General features: G+C 44.2%; 1 long non-coding RNA gene across 1 annotated transcript; it reads right to left on the reverse strand.

The window, feature by feature from the left end:
* Positions 1 to 4180: 4180 nt before the first annotated feature.
* LOC142033361 (uncharacterized) lies at positions 4181 to 5820 on the reverse strand. The gene is made up of 3 exons (XR_012651148.1): positions 5388 to 5820; positions 4701 to 4777; positions 4181 to 4373 (listed from the first exon to the last, which is right to left on the reverse strand). It is a non-coding gene; the product is annotated as an uncharacterized LOC142033361 (long non-coding RNA).
* Positions 5821 to 6241: the final 421 nt, after the last annotated feature.

Consider the following 6241-nt stretch of genomic DNA (forward strand, 5'->3'; position numbering starts at 1 on the left):
CGGGCCGCCTCCCGCTGGCAGCTGCTGGAAGCTCCGCCGGCTGCAGGCCGGACCCGCCTCTGGCCCAGGCCGAGCCCGTCGGTGACGGTGGTAGCGCCTCGGGGAGAACACGGGGGGACCCCGCGGTGGAGCAGGGGAGGAGCGAGGAGTCCTCCTCCCCCTGAGTGAGGAGGAAGGAGCGGCAGAGACCCGGGGTGGCGAGCTGACCCCATCCCCTGTTGCCCTGCGCCGCCGGGGGGAGGAGGCGGAGAGAACCGGGAGGGGAGCTGAGGCGGGAAGGAGGGAGGGCTGGGGGGAAGGTGTTCTAAGGTTCGGGTGCCCTTCCCAGGGTCCTCGTTCCGGTTCGACTGGGAGCACATTAAATCGATCTGGTCTCTTCCCCGAGCTGAGCCTGTCTCTTGCCCGTGACCATAAGTGGCGAGTGATCCCTCCCAGTCCTCACCTCCACCCGCGACCCTGCCTTTGTGTTTTCTCCTCATCCCGCCGGGGGCGGGGGCGGGGAGGGGCAGGGGGGAGTGAGCGAGCGAGCGGCTGCGTCGTGATTTGTTACCCGGTGGGCCTAAACCACGGCAGCTGTCTATTATCTTATTCGTCAGCATTTATACGTATATGGCTTTACAGCATTTAAATTATCTCTGCAGGGAGTCACTCAGTTCAACCCTCAGACATGCTATTTTGCAGTGTATCGTGTTCATGTTAAATATTATGTTTTCATCTCTTGCTCTCAGGCTTAACTTCCTGATAATATCATCACACTCAGCCTCATCAGTTTCAGCAGTAATCAAGCAATCAGCAATTAAAGTAGATACTAGGAATATTACCACATAATTTTTCTCTACTCTTTCACTGGTTGATTAAACCCCAAATAATAATTACAAATTCTACATTGTTTCTAAGTGGTATTAAACAGACACAGCAGAAGATACCTTATCTGGTTGTACTTGCTGATATTCCCCTTTCTTATGGATAGCATCAGAAAAAAAACTTTATTTTCCAGAATGAACAGAAGATTGCTGTTTGCACATGACTCTATGTCCTGGAGTATAAACAGGTATCTAATATTCCTTCATTTGGAAAATCATCTAATTTAGTTGCAGGATTTTCAAAAATAAATTAGGACATCTGAACAAATATAACTTCCTTCTTTCTTTTCCAAGCCCCACTATCATGCAGCTGGATGCGTACCAACCATGGTATTAAAATACAGGCATCTCATCCCAGCAGGTCCACATTTTATCCCAGCAGGACCCTAGCTGGTCACGAGAGCATTGCCAGTGCATATCAGAATAACAAAGACCACTTAATCAAGTAATTGAACAGCAATGCCGTCAGCTATCTACAAAGGTAGTGTTAATATTCATGGGATAGGTATCACCAAATGGCAATATTGCACATCACATTCCAGTTGTGCTTTTCCTAAATGTGGAAACAGGGGGTCATATTCTGAAAAGAGCTTCTTGTCACTTCTTTATGGAGAAATTACTGCAAGCAGCAGAAACCACAAACCAAGTTTGGGGCTAAAGTTTTCGAAAGAGGAAGTCTGTGTGGGACCACGCTCATGGAGGAATCTGTGCAATATAAATAGACATTATAAGTATGCTAAGATAATACCCATATCATGCATTGCTGATTTCTCCCCAACAGAAAACCAGACACCTGTTTCCACTTTGCAGAGGTTCGGCAGTAGTCTTTGTAGCCAAATTTCTTCAGTATGGACATGCTAGCATAAGACAGAGTATGAGAACCATAGCTCTCATTTCACTCAGTACCACTGGAAAGGAAGCTTAAGTGCCTTTCTTTTTTTTTTTTGCATAATGCCTTATGACACATCATACATCAGTTCATTCAGGACATCAAAGAGCTCCTGTTCATAATTCACACTGCAAAGCAGTTTTAAATAAGATCCTACACTCATCTGAGAGCATAAACAAACTCTAGCTTTTGTTACCTTATAAGATCTCTTTTAATGAGTATTGCTTACATTGATAATCAGTTATCCTATTTATAGATTTTTATCCAGGTGTTATTCTGAACACCTATTTAAGTTTAAATAGCACACATAATGAGAAGTGACAACTTCTTGAACAGCCGTAAACCAAAATTAAATGTTAAGGAACTTTGCTTTTAAATCACCTTGCTTTGCCTCTCCCAGTGGTAGTCAGCAGTGTAGGGCTGTGAGGTGGAAACAGACTTGGAGAAAGCACCCACCTTTGCCACTCTAGTAGGTGCACTATTTGCCTAGCTTATTATTTCACCTATTTAAAGCTCCATTTGGTAATTTTCCACTAGGATTAGCTTCTGAAAAGAAACTCCACAAAGGGTTTAGCATAATCCTCCAAAACACAGGTCTCAGATTATCTGAATATGTATCATTGCCTTTATTTGCATTTCAAACAACTTCAATGAACGTACAAATGCCCCAAAAGGCAGCAGGTGCTTAGAAAAAGCCTCAAAAACAACCCTTAAAAAATCTGCATACATACACAACTATTCTCCAGTGTCATTCATGATCCCAAACAGCTCCTTCTGTCTCCCTGGAATAAGTCAAGCCATTCTTACAGCACTTAATTGGTTCTAGGGGTAACCAAGTCCAGCTGCTCTGTTTAGCAAAGCAGCACAGCTGCCTTCTCTCAGTCCAGAGGAGCTGAGGAGAGAGGGAAAAAAATGGAAAGTACCCACCACTTCAAGAGCTCCATTCCCAGGGTCTCAGAAACCTGACTAGAATTTGGATTGGAATTTTAAACAGATCCCTTAGGAGCAGCAATTGGCTTCCTAGGCAACCAGGGTGGCCGCATTGCTGCACTGCTTACATGTAGATAGGAGGAAGAGGAGGGGGTGCGGAAATATATATATATACACATATAATTGCCCTTTTATGCTCACAGGAGGGTTTCCTAGTTCATAAATATTCTTGCTGCAAGGTGTGATTTTAGTTAAATTCAGACTCGACTTGCCAAAGTGGTAGGCAGTAAAGTTATTCAGAGTGACAGCCCTTCTGTTGCTGGGTGAGTTGGGACCAGATGGTTAGATGGCAGCAAAACTGGCTTTAGAGTATCTGAATGCTTCCTGGTGCCTGAGGATTGCCCAGGTACCTTGTTGGAGAAGATTTCTGACCCTTCTGGTGGGCAGAACTAAAGAGTTGTCCATGAAGCTAAGTGAATTTTAAGCACACTGTATTATTTCCCTGTTGTATTTAGTTCTCAGGGAAACTGCCAACTTTAAAAGCCTAATAAGGGAAACCTACCTAGAAAAAAGCCCTCGGCACTGACATTATCACTGCCACCTTCCTTATTACCCCATTCTCTGATATGCTTCAAACCCGCTCATGCGGGACCTCAGCCAGGCATGAAAAGGGATGGGCTGTGTCTCCTTAGTCATTGGCCGTCTATTAAAACCAATACCAAGGGCGCCCATATAGCAAATGTATGTCCTACATTGCTGTCCAAAATCTGAAGATGGGAAAAGCCTTGAAATAGTTAATGGAGACATACACAGAAGCTCATGTTGACATACAAATATTATTCATACTGTACCCTTTGTCACCAGAGAGTCAAAAAATTCATATGGAACAGGACATCTCAGTCTCTATAGTTAGTAATGCTGGCAGGTACAGCTGCATTTGGCATACCGACCTGATGTTCCATCAGGAAAGAATGTGTACATGAATACAGATAACATGGGTGGGTGCAGCAGAAACAACATTCAAAGAAGAATATTAAGTCATTGCTACTTGAAATATGAATAACACCAAACAATTTAAGTGGCTGAGTATCTTAGCTTCCTATTTCTGTGAACAAATCTATTGGCTGAGAATGCGAGACATGTAGTCTGGACCCATATCGTAGTTCGAGTAAAAATAGTACTGCAAGACCCACCTTCCAAACTTTTAATTCTTACTGCTTAAAATTAACACTGACTGATATATTGGGAATCAGCAGAAGGCATCTTCTACACACATACATGCACATACTACTGTATCAGATGAACTTCCAGTATGAACACATATAATTGCTCCAAGGCAGGAATAGTAACCTACTAAGCAGATATAAAGCCAGACACTTCAATATCATTTACTTCCAACTTTATTTAATATTCATGTCAGGAATACACCTCATTTTTAGGGCTCAATTCTTATGCATTAACGTACAGAAGGCACTTCGCCAGTGTTGTAGGAGTAAATAAGAAAGTGGGTAGACTGTAGAGAGTGAATGAGTTGTGTAGCATTTTCTCAGCATGACAGAGGAAAAGCAGTGTGGCTAAGCCGGGCTTCTCTGTTTCTACGCCCACATAGGGTGAGTATTTCAAGTATTCATTTCGTCCTCACTACTTCAAGGTTTGTCAAATGAGCAAGAGTAGCTCCAACTCTAGGATAGCTTGTTTTCAGACAAGGAAGAGAAAAAGCCATATTTTAATATTTGAGTCACCCTGGATGAGCCCACCATGAACACCAGTGATGACCAGGCAAGAGACGGTATTCTGAGAAGATCTAGATAAGCAAACTGCAATTGTAGCACTGCCCAATTGCTTACAGGTCATTCAAGCTCCTTTTAGTCTTACAGATCTTTCCCTAGTACATTGTGGGAAGAAAAAAAGAAAAAAATCCCCATTCTACTCTATACCTATGGACTCTTTAGCCAGTTAATGCCTAATCCTTCCCTTGCCTTTTTTAAGGGACTTGAATACTTTGCTTTTCCACTTACAGTTTTCAGATACGGCACAGCTGAAGCTTCACGGATCAAAGCCAGAGCTTCATCAGAATTAGGTTTTGACAATATAACTGAAATAGAACAGAAACTGGGAAATAAATAGCAGCTGAAAATAAGCATGCACGCAGTCAGATGCATGGACTTTTAGGAAAGAATTTCTAGATCACAATAAGCTTACTTAAATACTGAAGTGATGGGCCAGAGTATTCTGCACTGCTTAGGCAGCTCAGAACAACTGAGAAACCATGAAACACTCTCTCCCAGATGTTAATTTCTGAGCCCATTTCTGACATCATTTTTCCTAGCAGAAAACGTGTATTAGGTCCAATACTGCTAGTAAAGCCCTAGACAGATCTTTATTTTTGCTAGAACATGAAGTGGAATTGGCAGGTCCCAGAATCATGATTTGGAAAGGCGTTTACACTTTCTTGCCATTCAAGTTTTGTTAATGAATTAGTAATACATTACTACAACCTCATAGATCATAAGTGTCCTTACTTTCCTGAACTCTGGGGCTATTTCTTAAAGTTGTCCCCGTGCTCCTTTCTTAAGGGTCTCCTCCTTTCCTCTGAAAATACAATTTAGTAGCACTTCTTACATAGGGGGATAGTTCCACTGCCGTCAGTAGAGTTACTGCTGATTTAAAACTGTATAAATGATGTCAGAAAAAGATGTACTTACCTCAGGCTTTTGAAATCCTAGAGTCAAGTACCTTTGTTGCCGACGACTCCATTTGGAGCACACCCCATTCACACTGCTTCTAAACCTCAGCTGCGTACTGGGGAACTGAGAGGGCCAGCTGCTCCCTATGGGGCAGGGAGCAGTAACACAGCCAGCAGGCAGGGGCCTCGCCCCCCGGGGCCAGCCCCACACTGCTCCAGCAAGGGGAGCAGGGCAGACCCGCAGGTGGGGGCCACGTTTGAGCAAGAGCCCAGGTCCTCAGGTGAGTTCATGGTGAGGAAGCAGGTCCCACCTTGAGCCAGGAAGTAAATCCCCAGGTCAGAATCAGGCCAAGCGATTGACAGGCAGGTTCACAGTGACAAGACATGCCCAAGGTCAAGTCAGGGTCCAGATCAATGTGCTCTATGGCAAGGCAGACCTGTAGCTGAACTAGGCACTGGCACCCCAACAGCATAGTACACACCAGGACTAGAGGGCCCAGACTGAGCTTAAATGCGCTCCTGTGGTCACAAGCAGGGGTTTGGCTGGGGGCACTGGGTGACGATGGTCAGGACCATTAAGGCCCGCTAGCACCCTCAGGGCCATAACATGTATTTCCTTCCCATATGAGCCTCTGACAGCGTTTCTTGTTTACAGCCATGCCTAGTGACACCTTCCTCAGTGAACTGTGTTGTGTATTAATCAGTTCTTTTAGTATTCTACAAATAGCATCACTGGCTCTCAACAATTGGCTCTTAGGAGATTTCCACCATCAGTTCAGATACGTGTGAAGTGTGGCAAACACAAACAACAGAAGCAAAGGGCCAGGATACGAAGCTGAAATGTGATAGCAGGTCAGGAGAATGACGCCTTCC

The sequence above is a fragment of the Buteo buteo genome, chromosome 7, assembly GCF_964188355.1.
Source record: "Buteo buteo chromosome 7, bButBut1.hap1.1, whole genome shotgun sequence".
NCBI classification, from domain to species: Eukaryota; Metazoa; Chordata; class Aves; order Accipitriformes; family Accipitridae; genus Buteo; species Buteo buteo.